This window comes from Sciurus vulgaris (assembly GCF_902686455.1).
Source record: "Sciurus vulgaris genome assembly, chromosome: 7".
Classification (NCBI taxonomy): domain Eukaryota; kingdom Metazoa; phylum Chordata; class Mammalia; order Rodentia; family Sciuridae; genus Sciurus; species Sciurus vulgaris.
This window is the reverse complement of record NC_136467.1, coordinates 134,295,466-134,316,450: the sequence shown is the minus strand read 5'-3', so window position 1 is coordinate 134,316,450 and position 20,985 is coordinate 134,295,466. Positions and strand designations below refer to the sequence as shown.

Sequence of the window (20,985 nt, the reverse complement as noted above, 5' to 3'; positions counted from 1 at the left end):
TTATACATGGTATCTATTCAGTGAATGTTGGTCAAGTGACTTAATGATTAAGAAAAAGCAGATAATGACTTTTCAATCAACTGCCTCCCTTGGCACACATTGCCTCTGTGAAGGCTAAAGGAAGAATTCTGACATGCTTGTTTTCACATTTTAGACCATCCTTTGGCCTTTCCATTTCTCATGTGCTACCAGCACCTTATACCAGCTTATCAACGTTCTTGGTTTCAGCTCTCTTGGCAATGGGATAAAGGAAAAGAACTTGCCAACATAAGCTATCCTTAGGAAGGGAACAAGGCCTGAATTTTCTTCTGTTGCTCCTAGGTGAAGTTTTCCATCTCTAGGATCAGGTTTAAAATCAGAAATGACCAGTCTTCTTACTGTGCTATTTCCAGAGTCCATTACAATGGCCTTCATTTTAATTAAACAAAAGATAGAAAGTTTTAGCCTTGAAAAATCAGAAAGCAGGGAACTATTTATTATAACCCGAAGACTTTAACTTAAGGAATTTTGAGGCTGGAAGAACGTGTGATCCTGGGAGGATTTTGAAGCAGAATGAGATTGAGAGGAAGGACTCTCACTTTATGGTTTGCTGTATGGTTTTCTATCTCTTTTAATCTCTGTAGCCAATCTTGTGATACAGGCAAAGCAGATTCCTCATTGCCATTTTATAGGTAAGGTGATGTCTAGTCAGCATTTGCTTTTACAAATTAATCATATAAGTAATTTCTGGAAGCATTAATTGAACCTTCCATACACCCCATACTCTGACCTTTACTGCACTTTTTTGTTTCTAAGACATTCTCATTTTAAGATCCATACTCCATAGTACAGCATTTTATTATGACTCTTTACTTCTCATTTTGACCTTCTTTCTAACCACCTTTTGTCTATTCTAATATATAAGTAAGATTATAATATTTCACAGACAAATAAAATAGATGAGCCATTAATTAATTGTTAAGTCCAGAGCTTCTTTATAGGTCTTGCGGGGTGAAGACCTTACCTTGTATTGGTCAGCTTTTCATTGCTGTGACCATATAACTGAGAAATTAACTTAGAGGAAGAAAGATTTATTTTGGCTCATGGTTTCAGGTTAGGGGCAGCTGGCTCCATTGCTTTTAGGCCTCTGGCAAGATGGAAACATCATGGCAGAAAGGTGTAGCAGAGGAATGCTATTCACTTCATGATGGCCCAGAAGCAGAGAGTGGGGCGGGAGGTGGGGAAGAGAGAGATAGAGATAGAGATAGAGAGAGAGAGATAGAGTGAGAGAGAAAGAAAGAGGAAGAGGAAGAGAGGAAGAGAGGAAGGTGCTTGGGATTAGAAATACCCTTCCAAGGCATACCCTGGGGATCTACTTCATTTTACTAAGCCCCACCTGCTGTAGTTTTCACCACCTCCCAATAATGCCATCAGATATGAACCCATCAGTAGATTAATCCATGGGTGAAATCAAAGCCCTCATGATCCAATCACTTCTCTAAAAGTCCCACCCCTGAACATTGCTGTATTGGGGGACAAGCCTTCAACACATAAGCCTTTGGGGGATGTTATAGATCCAACCCATGATATTACTTGTGTAAACAAAATGTTAATAGAGTCTGTACAATAATGCCATTAAGAATCTGAAGGCACAAAACTCTGACCTTGATTATAGATATTTCATCCAATCTCAAATTTTGGCAAAAAATAAACACTTCTTTGATGTTAATAATATGTAAGAATGAATAAGCACAGTGTGTTAGATTTTGGGATAATTAAAAGTTCAAGACTGGTTTTGTGCTTCCATAGAAGAGGCAGTGGAATTCAGGGAATTCTAATATTGGTTGTGGCAAAGTGCTAACCCATGTATAGTTCAATTAGCATAGCATTTGTTAAGTACCTACTGTTTTTAGGTAGTGAGGATAAACACTGAAAAGTGAAGATGAGAATCCAAATGCAAATTCAGCCTCATCTTCAGTTAGATATGTTCTTAATGAGAATATTTCCCCTAAGATTTAGAGAGAATTCATGGATACCCAAAGATTATTTAGTTTTCTAAAGTTGAACTAGCTTCCTGTCCTAGAGCAGATTATCACCACTGGTCACTTGTTACATTTCAAGACCCACTTCTTCAGCTCAAAGCAATAAATCAACAATTAGGGCGACAGGAAGAAAGGAGTGTTTACAGTTTTCATAAGAAAAGACATTTTAATTTCTTCAAACAGATTTATAAGGATAGCCTTATTAAATGTCCTTTTACTCAAAGATTGAATCACACCTCTCCTTGCCATTCTAATTTGTCTTGTCAGAACTTCTGAGGAGCCTCCAATCAGTCCATTCTGGCTTGGAGCATCAGAATTGTGTGAAGAACAACACCAAACATATGCCTATAGTGGGAATGGAAAAGCCTTTATGCGGCCGAGGGACTCAGATCCTCATAAATTACATCTGTGGTAATAATTCTTTAGTATTTTAGCTCAACATTTCAACAAGTTTTTTATGTTAATATTTTATTTGGAGCAATATTGTGATTTTCCAAGTGATTTCTCTTATGGAAACTCTTGAGTCTATGAAGGACACAGACAAATATTTCAGAGTTTTTTTTTTTTTTTTTTTTTTATTGCTCAGACAGCAGCAAACACATGGCAACAATAATGTAGTAAAAGGAAAACCATTATAGTTAGCTTGAACATTCTTCCTCAAAGCTGTTCTTTCATAATCGTGGCTATAAAGGGCCTGGAAACGCACACTGCCACCTCTTCATTGTGTTATTCTCTGCCAGCACACAGCCCAGAAGGGAAATAAAACACATTTAACTGATGTGCACAGACAGAATAAAGTCTATCAACAACTTTTTGTAAAATGTCTTTTCTATGAATTGAAAAGTATGTAAATGCTGGGAAGCAGCCTCTCCACTACTGAGGAGGTTTTGAAGTTCCTGAAGGAACTATGGAAACAGCAGCTCTGGGAAGGAACAGCAGTGTGCTGCTTGCTCTTGGTTGGTTATTCTCTCCTGACTAATTAGAGGCACTGCTTTGCAGTGTGCCCTAAAAGGTCTTAATCATAGTAAAGTTTCTGTATAGTACTATAATGATGGGAATCCAAGATACCTGGGTCATAATTTTCTGTTGTGAGACTAGATGCTTCTTTGAATTGTGTCTTAGAGTTAAAGAAGTATTGCTGTTAGTGGAGAGATGGAGAATGGAAAGGGCACTCAGGTTGGGGTTTTGTAGATTCTGATAGCTTGTGGGTAGATCAGGGCATAGACAGAGATATTGCCTCAAGATGCACATTTGCTTGGTGAATGGAACTGTAGAAATTGCTTTGGACTCTTTATACAGCATTCTTCTAGGTGTCGTCCCTGGAAGATTGTTTTTGGACAATGTCTCTTTTCATGTGATTGGATGAACAAAGCCTGTGAAATAAGAGCAGCACCAGCATGACCCCTGACCCCTCACTATGGGCCACACTCATGCTAAGAGGAGCATGCACATGTTATTTTATTTAATGATTCCTTTATTATATTTCTATATTCCTCATTTTGTTGGCTATGAGACAAGCTCAAAGAGGTTTTGTAAGTGTCTTCAGGCCACAGAATGAATGAGTGAAGGTGAGAGAGCCTGGATTTGGGTACACCTTTGTCTGACTTCACAAATGTTGAAATTTCATGGTAAATTTTTCTGTTCTGATGAGACTGATGTGCCAAAGTAAGATAAGTTAGGAGAATGAGCATATGACTACGAAAAAGTTGTAAGATAAGGTGCGTAGCAGATGAATGAAGACCGATGTTCATGATTCAAGATGAAATGTCAGAATTACTTGACTTAGAAAACAAGTTTGATGATGCTAAGCTCGAAAGCTATAGATGGTTCAGGAGAAACAAAAAGAGAATACTGCAAATAGTAAGATCCGTGTTACAGATACTTGGAGAGATGAAAAGCAAAATGGGAGCAGTCTGGGTTAGCTGTAAGGATTTCTGAGCTATACTTTTGTAAATTTAAGGGTCCCATGGCATTGGTTAAACACAGTTGTAGAAAAGGCACACTATTTTAAATGTGCCCATGTTCAGAGTGTTTTCCTAGGCTTCATTTATTTTGCCTAGTTAAAAAAAAAAAACTGGTATAACCTTGAAAAATGGGAGGTTGCTAAATTTTGTACTGACTGCTGAATTTGGTTGTGGTTTTATGTGACTAATTGCAAGGCTGGTTCTTTGTTTTAGTAGTGTTAGAAAGTCTCTGATGCAGGAGATGGCCATCTTTGGTTCGTTCAAACTATAATTAAACCAATCCTCTGACTTTGGGAAAGTTTAATTCAAGAATTTTATTTGGATTATTGTATTATGGCTATTTTCTATGAAATGAAGGGTAATTGACTAATCTGGGAACTATTTTAGAGATTGGAAAATTGGATCTCCAACTGCCACTTGAACAAATAAGCAGCTTCTCACATGTGAACCCAGGTTGTTGATTTAGAAGGCATTGTTTATGAGTCTGCCTTGTGCTCATTAGTTTATCATAACCTACATGATTAGAAAATGCCCCCCACCAAAGTACCCAAACTTAGAAACACAGTGCCTCTATATGATCTAATAGGTATTTGAAAGTATATATATTGATATAAATAGTATCTAGAAGGGTGGAAGGAAAGGTTAACACATGTGGTTAAGTGTAACTTTAATAATCAGACTTGAGTCTTTAGCCAGGAAAATTACCTGCATTTACCTGAAATATAAAGTCTATCACATTATTTTTACATATAGAGAGATTTTGATAAAATATTTGTTAATCTGGTTTTCTCTACCTAGAACTGTCCATGAAATACATAATTATGACTGACTTATGACTCATTATATCTTGAATATTATTTATTTTAGCTTTGCTGTTTCTTTCTTTTCAAGCTAAAATAATTTCTGATAATGTGGGACATTGAAATATGTACTCCTTCCAATTACCTAGAATGTTTTGGTAAAAATAGACCTCTACTTCAGTGTATCTGTCAAGAATCAATAGCAAATGATAAATATACTGTAATTTTAAAATTACTTGATGATGGACTTGCTCAATAAACTATAGTAACTTTAAGAATACTCAAGTGACATGAAAATCTGTGAGAAATTGGAAGACTTTATTGTAAAATCAAGGAAAAATTAGATGTCTGAGGGCATGGACCTGGCCTTCAACTCCTGCCCGTCTGGAAGGCGTTTGGGTCAATCTTTCAAAGCAGTTAGAATTAGCTAGTGTCAGAAGTGTTGTGTGGTTAATACTCTGAAAAGGGGCATTTCAGTTGTAATGAGTCTGATTTGATTTTTTTCTTCCTAGATACTTGTTTTAGGTCTTAATTTTACTGCCCATTTCATTTACTTTATTAGAATAACTCAAGATGTGTCCAAGGTTTTGGGTTTTCTTACACCTACCATAGATACTTGAAGAATTATAGATTACTTCATAATAATAGATCCTGCTTTTGCACAGTTTCCTTGGAAATTTTTTCTATTGAATTGGGTGAGCTGGGTTTGATTTAGGCTCAAGTTGTATGGATGGACTTATAAAAGAGGTATGATTAAACAGGATATTAGCATTTACTAAGTGCCTGACATTGGTAGTCTTTGTGTGTTACAGGTATCTAATTTGTATTGATTTAAAGTTACAATCACTGGTTTCTAACTCTACTGTCTGATTTTACCCTTAAAACCCAGATTTGGCAAGTGATTTTGAGAAGTTATTTAACTTATTTTCAGTAAATTCTCTGAAAATTTTGTACACATCTGTCCTCTTTGTTTTATGAGTAATGATGTTTAGTAGGGACTTTTTAAAAAAGAATTATATTTTAAAGACGATATCTTGGTATAAAGGATGATTAATTAGATATGAGTTCTTTCCAGTAACAAAATATGTAGTTATTAGTCTTTTAACCATATTGGGACCCAATTTTATTATCTGTCTAATGAGGATATTGAATGAGATCAACGTTTTCAAATATTTTTTCCTGTAAACCACAGCAAGAAATATATTTTATAAACCATGCCAGCATACATGTATGCATTAAAAACACAAATCTGACAAAGTAACACACCCTTACAATGTACAATATTTTCTCTATTTTTTTAAAGTGACATTTACCAGATTAACTTTACAACCCATAGCTGTCAATTTCAGTGTAAATAAACACTGAATTAGATGTTTTCAGACGGCCCTTTCAATTTTAGGATTTAAAATGGAGAATTAGGATTCAATATTACTGTGTTTATCCCAAGAGAACAAGTTGAGATTTTAGCAATGACAAATTATAATTGTTATTGTAATGCACAGGGGCAGTGATGGGAACTTACACCCTGGGATTCTGTACGGAGTACTGACAGATGGGTTGCTGTGGTGTCTGTCACGCCAGACCATGGGAACTGACCTGGCCAGCAGTGACACTCAGCTTTCAGTTTTCTCTGGTGACTATGCCTTCCTGTGGCAGCCTCTTGGAGCCAAAGTCATCAGAACTCAGAAAGCAGGATTAGAGCAGCAGTTTGGTAAGGAAAGAGTAGAGTATGTTGCATTAGCATGTGTGCTACCTGACTTTGTATAATTGTGAAGAGTATTTGAGGTTCATCAAAGGAAGTGGCCAGAGAATGAAACCTATGGTTAATGCTAAACAAGGGAGGTGTTTATGTAAAGCACACAGATTTTCTATGTTTGATGGTATGTGTGTGTGTGTGTGTGTTTATGTAAGGTAGGAAACACATGTTGTATCAAGTGTCTTTTTTGTTTTCTTCATTTTGTATGTTATTTCTAGGCATATAATTTTCTTCATAGGTGGGATGAACAACAGAGATAGTTTCCTATTATATAAGGCAGTGGGATTGTTTCCCTTTGTGGCTAATCTCCTAAATGTGTGTCAGTGGTGAGGATGAGCTGGACATTGGGTTAGTTACACCATGTCCTACTTGCTGTCACAGCTTCTAGAACTCAGACCACTTTGAGGCGAGTGATACATGAGAGCCTACTTTTGTCAATGAATATGCAGAAATCATTTTCCTCTAGGGAGGGATCTGGAAGGCCTCAGGAAAAGCTTATTATCAGTTCTGGACTTCCAGAAACTTCATTGAAAGTGATAGAAATGATGCGAATTTCTCATAGTGAATGTCCTTGAGAAGAGAGAAGAGGGTCCTGTTCAGATGCAGACTATTAGTCCTGCAAAAGTGAGTGGGTACATTGTGGCCTGGCCTTCGGCCTGGGGAAGTGTGGTTGATCTAATTGCTAAAAGGCAAACACTAGCATAGCCTTTATAAAGTTCTTAGGGTACATTTCTCTGTTCTGAAATTTTGTTTTCCATGGAACTTGTAATTTTACCATTATCTTTTTTCAGAGGTTTAAAAACCAGAACAAGGGTATCTCACTGAGAATCTGACATCCTACATTGACTAACACTTGATAAACAAAATCATGTCTGTCCTCGTGTGCACATCCGCCCCCCAACACTCTCTAGTACTGGGGATTGAAATAGGGGCATGCTACCACTGAGCTATGTTCCCAGGCCTTTTTTTCTTTTGAGACAAGATCTCTTTAAGTTGCATAGGTTGACCTTGAACTTGAGATCCTCCTGCCTCAGCCTCGTGAGTACCTGGGATTACAAGTGTGTACCACCATGTCTGACAATAAACAAAGCTTTAATAAAGATAATGAAATAGTTTTTGTGAGACTACTGTATGACTGTGTTAATTAAGTAGGGGGATATTATTTCAATTTTATGGAACATTAAAGTTGCCGTTATTTGTTTGAGCCATATGAACTGCTATTTTATAGCCCCCAAATTGTTGAATATTAGCAGTTTTAGATTCTTCAACCTAGTATATTACCTAAGATCAGATATCCAGTGCAGTGAGTGAGAGAATTGGCCTTCTAGTCCAGCTCTTATTGCCCCAAAGCCCGTTTTTGGTTTTTACTAATCTTCATTGCTTCCTGTGTGGAATTTAGTCGGTATAAAAAGCTTATGGTGTTAATAGTATATAATAGGTAAGAGATATTGTCCCAACAGGAGTGCACATTCTGAATTGGCACCAAATGGAACAGTGAAGATAAAAATGGAGATATGATCATTCATATAAATAAATATGTATCTATGTTATTTATGTGGGGGGAGGCTAGTAAGAATTTTCAAGGGAAAGGTGATTTCAATGTTTTCAGGATAATTATTTCTAAAGTTTATTTATTAAAGGGTTTTGAAAATAACTTTTTAAAAATGAAACTTTGTTTTCTACTTGGACAACAAACATAAATAAGAACCTTTCATATCAATAGGGTAAAAGTCTGACCGCTGCTGCTCCACAGGTCATGGCACATCCTGGTTGGCATGAAGGATGTCAGGATTGTAAAGATTGAGCACCAAAGGGTAAAGCACCTTTTTACCTGGCTCAGCATTTAACTGGCAATCATTAAGGAGTTTGAGTGAGAAATATATATCAACTTCACAGAAAAACATCAAGAACTCTTCTTTTTCCCAAGCTCAGACACCCACATTTAGTCATGATTGAATTCTTCATTCAGTGAGACCAAAGTGTAATTGTGAAAATTGTGTTCACTTATGTCAAATTCTAGGATAGACTTGACGTTAGATAGATCACTTTACCAAAATTTACCACTATCAGATACATCCTCTTGCCAGGCATGGTGGTGCATGCCTGTAATCCCAGCAGCTCAGGAGACTGAGGCAGGAGAATCATGAGTTCAAACCAGCCTCTGCAAAAGCCAGGTGCTAAGCAACTCAGTGAGATGCTGTCTCTAAATAAAATACAAAATAGGGCTGGGGATGTGGATCAGTGGTTGAGTGCCCCTGAGTTCAATTCCCAGTACCAAAAACAAAAACAAACAAACAAAAAAAGATGCATCCTCTTGTCCTGATGAATACAAATATCCCTGAAGTTCTAAACAAACTGTTCAAATGTGTAAGTTGTTTCAGCAAGTGATGAATTATTACAGTGATGGTAATAATTGAACTAGTAATATCAGTTATCTCACTGTTCACTTTCAGGAGAGGTCATAAAGTGCAGAAGAGGGTCACATGTCTATATTCCATAAGTTATGCTTTCTTAAGAAAAGTTCATACTGTGTTTCCTTATCTCTTTCAGTGCAATCATAACCTTCTCCGAAGACATTTCATTAAATATAAGTTTCTCTCCAAGGGGACCCTCCTCATCTTCTTGTTCATTATCTTCATCAGGATTATCAGTGCTCTCCAAGCCAGCTTCAGTAACTTCTATCAATTAATCTTCTTGGTATTTCCCAACCAACTTTTCTTGAGGATTGCCAAAGAGACATTTCCAACTTCTGAAGTACTTTTATTAAGGCAGAACATTCAAAGGGAATGATCCCATCCTAGCTGGATACTTTGGCTCCTATGCTAACTTCAGTTTTGTCATTCTGAGAATGGAGAAATCTTAAACGATCATTAGGTGCTTGCTCTTTGTTGCCTTGAGAGCTTATGCCATTGACCCCTGTATTCATTCTCTTGTAATGATATCATCTTCTCACTCATTTTTTGTAATTCTTCTTTTGATGTTTCAAACTGGTATCCTTAGTTTTATAATGTTCTTCTTGCTCCTGTAGGAGGGCTTAATAATACTCTTTACCTTAATTTTCTCCCACAACACCAGATAGAGATTCATTTCCATCAGTCTCAGAGGCACATAACAAAAGGTACATAAATAATACCAAAGTGCAGAGCATAGTGAGTCCCAACAGTAGGATGTGGGTCCAGGTGTGAGGATCACTCTTCTTATAGACATTCTTATCAATGTGCATTTGCCCAAGAAGACAAGCTGCTTGTTCATATATTTAGCAAAAAGTTATCAAAAATTAAAAACAAAATCATAAGTTCCATAAAAGGAACCAAAATGAATTTCACTGTAGTTTAAAAGTTGTCTTTTTCAGTAGTCATAACTACTTACAGAAATGAGAAATTAAGTACACTTCCTGTATTGTTATCCTGATATCCAGAATAAAACAAGTCGATCTATAAAATTCATTATATGGGTGGTGACTTTCGGCACTGCTTCATTCTGTGCTCCATGACCACAAAGCCACTGCTGCCTTCTGGGCAGGTGGCACCCTGAGTACCAGAACTGCTACTGCCTCAGCAGCCCATCCCACATATCCAGAACCCGAAGGTATTGTTTTGCAAATTTTTTATTTGCTGCAATATTTTAGGAACAGAATCTGAAGTACCATTTTATAAACATAAGTTAAAAAGCAAACTTCTAAGCAAACTGCAACTTTTTGAACACAACATACTCTTCTTTCCCATGCATCTGCTGAGTGACTTCTATCTGCAGATTGATGCTCTGTCCTCCTGGATGCCTCAGTGATGAAGAGTAACTAGATATGTTTAGAAGAGGTGCCTCCCCCAATCCAGCCCCGTCCTCAAGCTGCTCTGGTACCTTCTGCACAAGAGTGACACTGCACAAGTTAGCTTGAGTTGTGGCAGGTGGGGGCTGTATTAATTTCCCCTGTGCACTGACTGTCTAATCTAAACATTCCAATGTTGAAAGTAAAACCGTTAGTTGGTATTTCTAGGGAAGGGTCACTGAGCCTCAGATGCATAAAAGAATATATGCAAAAAGAAAACAGTATATTAATGCAGACTATCTGAGCCTGAGATAGAAAAGGTCACACACTCATCTGATTTAAGCAGATAGAAGTTCACAGATGTGTTTGTGGTTTTACCAGCCTTAGCAATTTCAAATATTGAAATGGCATTTGAATCAGGAAGATGGAGTTCAGTTGGGAACATAGTGAATAACAAAGTGAAAATGTTGTTATTCTAGCAGCTTACAGATACTTCATTGTGTTTGCCTCTGCTAAGTCCTGATGAAATGATCTTGAAAGAGCCATGCCTGTTGTTCTTGGCATTTATTGATTTTGTTCCATGCAGTGTGAAGGATCTACTCCTTGTCCTAAAATGATGAAATTGAAAGAAGATTGATTTTGGATGACTTCCAGTATCTTTCCTTAAACTTGAGTTTGCAGAGATTGGTCACTGGAAAACAAAACCGTAACTCTCACAATCCACTCCCTGCTGGTCTGAAACCAGAACTTACAGGTCATGCTCCTAATATCTTGGAGAGAATTGGAACTTTCAGCATATTTTGGAGCAGTATTATTTCCACATTTGATCAGTTCTCTTTAAAAAAAAAAATGACAAAAATTCTTAGCCTACTTTAGACATTCTGAAGCTCTGTAGATCCCTTCCATTTTTTCAAATGAGTTCTATAAAGAAACAATTAGAACTTTTAAGAACCATGGTATTGAGAGTTGGGGGTAAAGAAGGTTCCTTTTTGTAATGATTTTTGAACATTTTAGGGGATCTAAGTTGTAAGAAAAAATATATTGCTTTTTAAATAATTCATAAATTATTGAATAACTGTTCCCATGGCATACATTTCCTATTGTTGAAGAAGTTGAGTGTCTGAAAAGTGAAGTGTATCCATGGCTGAACACACATGGCAAACACATGGAGAACCACATGTGTACACCCCCTACCTGGCATGGACCTTCCAACTCACATATGGGTTTCCTCCTTAATGAAGAGTTGCTCTGCAGATTGACAGCAGACTTTACTATTATTTGTATTGCTCCTTTTTTTTTTTTTTTTTTTTTTTGTGGCCCTGATGGTAGTATCTGCATTTTAGAGATGAAGAAGGTGAGGCCAGGCTATGCTGTGCCTCACATTAAAAATAGGAAACAGGCATAAACAGGCTGTGACTGACCTCCTTCAGTTGGAATTCAGTCTTCATCACTTGCCATTAAACTTAACTCCAAAAATACAAAGAACCCAATCAATAAGTGGGCTAAGGAACTGAACAGACACTTCACAGAAGGTATAAAGTCAACAAATACATGAAAAAATGTTCAACATTTCTAGTAATTAGAGAAATGCAAATCAAAACTACCCTAAGATTTCATCTCACTCCAATTAGAATGGCAGTTATCAAGAATATAAGCAACAATAGGTATTGGTGAGAATGTGGGGAAAAAGGTCCACTCATACATTGCTGGTGGGATTGCAAATTGGTGCAGCCACTCTGGAAAGCAGTATGGAAATTTCTTAGAAAATATGGAATGGAACCACCATTTGACCCAGCTATCCCATTCCTTGACCTATACCCAAAAGACTTAAAATCAGCATATTACATGTTGTAGCCACATCAATGTTTATAGCAACTCACTTTACAATAACTAGATTGTGATGCAACCTAGATGCCCTTCAAAAGATGAATGGATAAAGAAACTGTGGTATATATACACAATGGAATATTACTCAGTCATAAAGAAGAATAAAATTATAGCATTTGCAGGTAAATGAATGGAATTGGAGAATATCATGCTAAGTGAGATAAGCCAATCCCCAAAATCCAAAGGCCAAATGTTTCCTCTGATAAGTGGATGCTGATATATAATGGGGAAGCAGGGGCAGGGATAAGGGAAGAATGAAGGAACTTTGGATTGTGTAGAGGAAAATGATGGGAGGGGGCAGGGGGTAAGAAAGATGGTGAAACAAGACAGATATCATTACCCTGTGTACATGTATGATTAAACGAATGGTGTGACTCTTCATTGGGTACAACCAGAGAAATGAAAAGTCGTACTCTGTGTACAATGAATCAAAATGCATTCTGCTGTCATGTATAACTAAATAGAACAAACAATAAAATAAAATATAAGAAATTTCAAATATGCCTGTACAGGTAGTGAATGAATGTTGAGGTTTATTATTTTTAAAATGTAAAATATCTCATATGTCTTTTCATAGCTTTTTCAGCATGCATTGTATTTATTTATTTATTTTTTAGTATGGGGATAGATCATCTTTATTAGACATGAAAATTTGAGTCAACAGCAAAAAAGAGTCAACAGTAGGATATGATGAGTGAAAAGGAAGTTGTATTAAAGTGTTTGCAGCACATGGGGAAGATCTTTCAATCCCATGGAGTTCAGTGATATTCTTTCCTCCTCCTCAGCCAAGTAAACTGAGTTTGTAGTCAATTTCCATTTTTCTCATTGATTCTCCTAATTTCCACTGAACAGTGTTCTTTAGCCAGCAGCTGCCATAATGCTCACTGGCTTCTGACTGAGCTCCTCCAACATGGCCTGCACCACCTTGCCAGGGTCTGCAGAAAATCTTCAGGCTGTGAGGGCACAGTGGATCCCTTGTAGTCACTGTGCTGCTCCTGCTCCCTGCAGCATGCATTTTAATAGTTGAAGAAAATGGAATGTTTCTTGTTTGCTAAAGATGCAGTCTTTGCCATATCATCAGTAGCCTGTATTTATTTTGTTTTTCTTTCACTCATTCAACATTTATTGAGCTCATGTTATGTGTGAAGTAACTATGTGGTTTATACAAATATATACAAGAAATTAATTATCCATTAGGCAAGATGGATTCAGGAAAAGGAATCACTGAGTGCCTCACTCAGGCCTGACCCTTGTTGACATTATGCTAATGGACTAAAGGAATCCTTAAGATAAGAACCCTAAAAATCTGTATAGAATAAAAAAAATAAAGACGGCTGGTATTCACTGTGTACTATATCCTAGAAATTTCTGATTTGGCTGTTATAGGCCCCTAAATGAAGAATTTAGGATTTGAGGTTTATAGTTCTGGTTTTGACCCAGTGAATATCTAGGATGGGGTTGATAGAGCACGCTTGCTAGGAAACATTCTTCAGAGCATCTGTGTTTATGTGAACAATGGACAGAGGAAGGCACTGGAAAGATTCAGATTTTTGTCTCTGGGAGGAATCTATTCTCTTTTGGGGCAAGGGCAGAGCTTCTGTAGGTAGGCGTGTGTGAGGATAAAACAAGGACATATGAGATACTTTACATTTAAAAAATAATACATAAGAGTAACTGTGGTGTGTACTCAAGGGAGATGATACCTGAAGGCCAGTCAGAAATTTACCAGGCACTGTTCCATCAGGTATTGGTTCTGTGGTGCACACTGTGATAGGAATCTCTTGAATATGTGTGTGTTCAGAAGTCAGAGGATGAGATACAGGGGTGGTAGTGTGTGCCTCGGGAGGCTGAGGGGGCAGGATCCCTTGAATCTAGGATTTTGACACCAGTCTGGGCAACATAGTGAGATCCCATGTGAACAAAGAAAAAAAGAAGTTTGGAGAACTCTGGAAGAAGCAGAATAGAAATAGTGGGAATGGGAGGTACTGATGCAAGTAAGTGTGGAGTCTTAGAAGCCAAGGTCATGAAAGTCCTAGGACCCTGTAGTGCTGATGATTCAGTGCATTTGCACTGAATGAGTCTCTCGATTAAGAGCCACAGGAACATTCAGAGCCTTTTTTTTTTTTTTTTTTTTTTTGAGATCATGTGACTTTTGTTCTCTGGTGGTCATAGTGTTGATAATGTCTATGAACATATATGAAGGAGTGTTTCCAGGTATTACCTTTCCAAGCTTAGTCCCTGTGACATCCTCCATTAAACTGCAAGATCTTAGAGGACCTATATTACTATATCATGAACTTGTTTTTCAAAATATTTTGATAATGGCTTTTCAGTTTAATTTACTTCCATTGTAATGTTATATAGCTTAATTTTCTATCTTTAAAAATACTATTCTGAGAAAGGATCCATAGGCCAGATGGCCATCGTACAAAAGGGGTGCCAGATTCTGCCCTGGAGACTGCATTTCTGAGTCCCAAGCGCAGTGTCAGCATCTAGGTGCTGACTGGATACAGATGACCAACTAAGGAATGGGGTGTGGAAAACTTCATAGAGCCTCCCCATCCTCCCCCTGGGAAAGGGGTGATAGATACAGTCATTCAAGTGTCCACTCCCTCAGTTATGATCATATTTTAGCAATGGCCAGACAGTTTGAGCTAGAGTCTGCAGCATCCCCCTAGCTAGACTCCTTTTAGCAAGAGGCAGTGGAGGGGAGGGTTTAAAAGCATGGCTCTTCAGTCTGGATTTAAGGCCAAAACTCTCTTACTTCCTGGATGAGTGTGCTTGAACAAGATATTTATTATTTTATATTTAAGTTTCTCTTCTGTAAAACATGATAGTAATAGAAAAGGATAGGCACATTATAGATACTTTATGATCATGGTCTATGCTTGTGAAAAAATAAAAGTAAATAAGATGCTTGGATATATATTCATATTATTATCTGCTTTCCACTTTCCCTATAAAGTATCTCTTAGTTGTATCACATTTAAAATATATTTCAGATATAAAAGACTGCCTCTTGCTGAACTGTTAGTAATGGAGTTAATACCATATTTTTCATGAATTAACTTGCTAAAATAGGAGTTTATTTTGAGGAAGTGTGAATTTAACTTGGAAAGAGTTGCCTACCACCTGTTAGAACACAGGTGTACTTTGATAATAATCTTCAGGGATTATATAATTGAAAAGAAACTTGCATATAATCTCATTCATCTAGTTTAAGCCATGTCCCACCATATCACTGCCTGTATAGAAGTACTCCTTTGATTTGGGCACAGTGGTGCACACACACCTGTAATCCCAGCAGCTTGGGAGTATGATGCAGGAGGATAGCAAGTTCAAAGCCAACCTCATCAACTTACTGATACCTTGTCAAAAAGGTTATAAAAAGGGCTCGAGTTGTGACTCAGTGGTTATGTGCCCCTGGGTTCAGTTCCTGGTACCAAATAAATAAATAAATAATAAAAGAAATATTTTTTCAAGTACCTGTAACACTTTGTTGGAACCATGATGATCATAGCAATTTGCCTTAATGTTACTCTTTCTTGCAATTATGTATTTTAAAAATTGATTTTGATGCAGGTAGGATGAACAAGTTACATATCTAATATACAATATGAGAAAGTTAGTCAATATATTTGGAATTATATTTGGGATCTTTTCCAGAAGAGGAAATTTTAGGTGCTCTTGCCAACCATAATCAAAGGGGTAACAGTGAAATGATGGATATGTTAATTTGCTTCACTGTAGAAACAGTTTCCCCATGTGTGCATGTATCAAAACATTTTATATACCTTAAATATATATGATAAAAATTACAATGCAAACTTCTTTTCACAAATAAATTGTGTAGATAAATTTTTACCCACAAAGAAACTTGTAGTACCTGATATTGGTGGGTATTTTGTGGGTTTGAGTGAATTATCTTTTTTTTATTATGGTATAATATTTCCAGTTCCATGCTTTCTAGTTTGCATGCAAACTTTCATGTTGTCAGGTTTTTCTTAATTTTGGAGCATTTTCACATGAGTTCACTTTGGTTGTACCAGATCCACTAACTTGTAATCCTAATTATGGAGTGACATTGAATAATTTTCCTCTGTTAAAAACATTTGAAGTGCATCTTTGAAATCTTTCCAAACTTTTCATATGTAATCATGCTTTTCGTCTTTTTCTCACAAGCCATCACCCCAGAGCCACTTCTCCCAGTGCTTTCTGCTGTGCTCCTGTGCTTCTGCTCAGCCAGGGCTGCAAGTGCTTCTGGATCCAGTGGCCTGAGTTCCTTTTAGCCTTCTTTCCCACTTCCTTCCCCTGATATTAGGCTTGTGGGCATTGGAAGCTCTCTAGTCTTCAACACAGAGCCATCAAACCTTGCCTCCCCTTTCCTAGACCTGGACATATATGTAATTATGAATGTCTCACATTATACTTTCCTCTCTTTGATTTGATTCACATCCACTTATTATTTACTTCATGGATTGAATTATTTTCCTGCCTCTTCTAAAACCCATAGGTAAAACATCACAACTATCTTCTCTTCAAGAACCTCACTTTTGAAATAAGCCAATCCCAAAAAACCAAAATTCGAATGTTTTCTCTGATAAGTGGAGAATGATATATAATGGGGGTGGGGGGTGGAGAGGGAGAGAAGAATGGGGAAACTTTTAGAATATGTAGAAGGAAATGAGAGGGAAGGGGGTATGAAAAATGGTGGAATGAGACAGACATCATTACCCTATGTTTATGTATGATTACACAAATAGTATGAATCTACATCGTGTACAACCATAGAAACGAAATGATGTACCCCATTTGTGTACAATGGGTCAAAATGCAGTGTGTAAAAAATTAAAAGATTAAAAAGAACCTCACTTTTCATGAATTTGTAATTGTATTTTGGTTTGTTTTCCTCATCTATTTATTATGAAATTTATATCATTCTGTAATAAAGATGTTTTAATAGCTTTTTCACCCACATTTTATTTTATTGATTTTAAAAAATAAAAGAAATGAACCTTTATTTTTCGAGCAGTTTAGGTCCACAGTAAAATTGAGAAGAACATGGGCCCCCTATCTCGGGCTCCCCCACTACCAACATCCATATTTTATATGTTAAACTTTCTTACTTGGTTTGCTATTTCTGGACTCTTAAGTAGAATTTCAGAGAAGAGACCTCTTGGGCAATAAATAGCATATTAATGGTTCAGACTATATGCTCTAAAGCTGGATGTCCTGGGCTCTGATCTTCTTTTGCCACTTGCTAGCTTCTGTGACCTTGGATAGGACACTGAACTTTCTGTGCCCCAATTTTCTTAAACATAACACTGAGATAATAATAGTACCTCCCTCATTGGGTTATTGGAAAGTTTACAGGAATATAAATGAAATGCTTAGAATGATCCCTTACCCCTACTCAAACAAACAAACAAACAAACAAACAAAAAACACATGATCACTCTGTGAGTGTAATAGTGTGGCCTTGCTAAAGAATCAGCTGGCATGAAGTCTGCCTAGCTCTCTGAAACTGGCAGAGCCACCTCTTACTCCCTATAGCAGTTACCCCCACCTAAGTGTCAGGGCTTGTGTCAGAAAGGTAACCCAAGTGGCTTGGCCAGAGTGGGATTAATGAGGGGGTAATGAATAAATCAGGTAGAAATTGTGGGGAGGGAAGGGAAGAGGGAGGTACCTTGGGTTCTAGGTATAGGGAGAAATAGTATCTCTTCACACAGACAAAATGTCAGTCAGCCCCAGGGAGGAAAATAATGGAAAATATTCAGCAAAGACTGTATTTGCTTTTAGTGTGTAAATGTGGTTGGATAAAATGTATAATTTTTTCTCTCTTTCCTCTTTCTTCTTTTGTCCCCCTTTACTTAAAGTCTCTTTAAAATCTTTTCTTAGCCTTTTATTTCTTATTCTTATTTCCAATATACTTTGCAAAATTTTGACACACTTCAAATCATAGGAATTATATACACACAAATATGATTATTGGTACATATAATTTTTACAAATCTAGAATATTGAAGGAGTAGCTAAAACCTCTGAATTGTCTTTTAGTACCAATTTAGGGTATGAATGCATAATTCACAGCAGGTCTGCTTTCCAGGCAATGGCAAATGTGAGATCTGTTCTTTGTATTTTGAAAACATTCCATTAGGTGCTACTTGTTGATTTTTATTTTTTACATTTGTGAGAGATCTTTTCCACATGGTGTGTAATTAATTATTTATTCTTGAATCTTTGCAGATTCCCTATTTATGTAACTCAACTTTGTCCATTACTTGGTTATGTAGCTGTAGTAGTAACATCTGTTAATTCATGACTATTTTTAACTAGTGATGTTGAGCATTAACACATTTTGTTTATGACTTTTCTTTTGAAATGCTTGGAGTATTTCTAACCTTCAAACAGCTTTTCCTGGTCTGTTCTCTGGGCACATTTGACATGCAACAAAAGTGACTTTTGTCTTGGTAGGGAGTTGGGCCAAATTGTTTGACATAATGACAGGTGGGATATTATTTAGGGCTGCTGAGACACTGGGTTCCACAACTGCTTTGTTCCCTCTAGATTGTGTTTTGACTTGAATGTTTCACACAGCCAGCGTAGCATCCAACTTCTTTATTGAGTTTGGAACATGGCTGCAAGAGTTGGCCTTATAAAGATTTTAACTACAGTGTTAGCAGTTTCTTAAACATTTTATATATTCGTATTTATTATGATTTGAGTTTAGTAATAGTGTTACACTTCACATTTATTATGGTTTAATTTTGTTTGTTTTCACATTGTTTTCCATTATGAAAAGTACAACCACTTTGTTTATGGTGGTGAATATTTGTGCTTTTTGGTTCCTTGTTTTTAGGTCTTAAGAATGGAATAAATGTTTTGACCTATATTTATTTGCAAATTATAAAAAATGCAATTACCCACCACCTTGTCATGTAAGTGAACTTTTTAAGAAATTGAAGATCTTCCTTTTGCTTACTAGAAATCTTCAATATCAGAAACGTCAAAGTATCTTTTACAGCAGGGAGTAATGCAAAACATTTGAACTGATACCAACTTTGAGGTATATTAAAGTGTTTTATAGGCATATTTATTATTTTCTTCTTTTGGATAAAAAGATATTTACTTGATATCCTTTAAATTCTAGGTAGTGTTATGTCTAGGGGACGTAGCTGTGATGTGCACAAACAGAATCCCTATCCTGGGTTGGGTGCTGCCGTTTGTATCCTGTAGGGCAAATGCCATGTTTATAGATCTGACCATATAAACTCTAAAGCAAACCAGTATTATTGATAGGTGTAATTTATTGAAGGTTAAATGCTTTGTTCATGACATCTCTAACCCTCACAAATGAGAAGGAACTGTATATCCTTGTTTTATAGGTAAGTGAATTAAGGCTCAAAGAGATTGATTAGTTTGCCTCAAATTACAGAACTACCACTGGGAATTTTAAAACTCCAGGCTATTTGTTGCCAGTTGATCCTTTCTGTTATGACTCATCTCTCAATATAGATTTTAGACTAATGCGATTAGCATGTTTCTAAGATGAAATCAAAGCCCTGCAATTGAAAACTTGGTGATTTGAATCATTAACAACTATTTTAATTAAAAGCAAAAAGCAGGAGCTACAGTTGTAGCTCAGTGGTAGAGTGTTTGCCTAGCACATATGAGGCACTGGGTTTGATCCTCAGCACCACATTAAAATAAATAGAAATAAAGGTATTATCTACATATGCAACTAAAAAATAAAATAAAATAAAAAACAAAGAGCAAGTTTCAGAAATATCAGTGAAGAGTGACTAGCCTTAAAAATTATACCAGTCATATTTTGAATTCAGTTTATACTAAAGAAAGAGGATTTTTTCTTATTTTAGTGCAAAGTGATAATGTATTTATTTGTCAGAGCTCTTGAAATCCTCACAAGTATCCATGTTAGTCCCAGTGATCCTAAGTATAAAGCATACTTCTTCCCAGTTTTCATCATAAGCAGAAAATATTGTAGGTCAACAATTTAAAATCAGTACCCAGTATATTTATAATTTTGTTTTTGAATTAGATGTATAGTTATGTGAAATTTCCTATTGAGATTGGAAAATATTTGAAAAAAATATAGGTTGTATCTGTACAGACTTGAGATAGTTTGGGTATGGAGTGGGAGTTCTGGAACCAATCACCTGTGGATACTGAGGGATAACTATACACTTATTGAAGGGAGAAGGTGACTCACAAGAGGGCTGCTGCACATGCCATGCATGTCTCCCAGAGTGCCCCTTCCAGAACATGAAGGGTATGCTTCTCTTGGGCCCCTGGGAAGCTTTGCCTCTTGAGACCACAGATGGAAATTGCTTCTGGGCCAGTGCAGGGAATATTGCTGGGGGTGTTTCTTTGGTTTCTTATGCTGATCTATGAATAACTGTGGTTAAGAAATATTGAATGAATGATTAACATATAGTTCTCAGTTTTATTTAGCTGCTGAACTTTTAGCACTAGGAAATAATCCAAGCCAACTGCCTTGCAGTGGTTTAGGATTTCAGGTTTTAAAGTCAAAATTCATAGCTGTGAAAACATTTGAAAGCTTTTAATATATAGATAAAGAATGACTAATGAGATGGAAAATATATCAATACACATAGTTTTTCCTCTGTCCTCTTGTCTCCTATTATTATTTGGGGGGCTTGGATGAGCATTTATAACAATCATCTCAACAGAAGTGGGTAGTTTTAAATAATTTGACTTTATAATCATTTAAGATCTTTAGTATAATCAATATATAATGTCACTTTCACTC

General features: G+C 36.6%; 1 protein-coding gene and 1 pseudogene across 2 annotated transcripts in view; one reads left to right on the top strand and one right to left on the bottom strand.

The window, feature by feature from the left end:
* GMDS (GDP-mannose 4,6-dehydratase) overlaps positions 1-20,985 on the top strand; it is a 626,998-nt gene that overhangs the window by 150,412 nt on the left and 455,601 nt on the right.
* Positions 1,303-20,272, bottom strand: LOC306665880 (chondroitin sulfate N-acetylgalactosaminyltransferase 2-like; annotated as a pseudogene). Its single transcript has one exon. The product of its transcript is annotated as a chondroitin sulfate N-acetylgalactosaminyltransferase 2-like (transcript).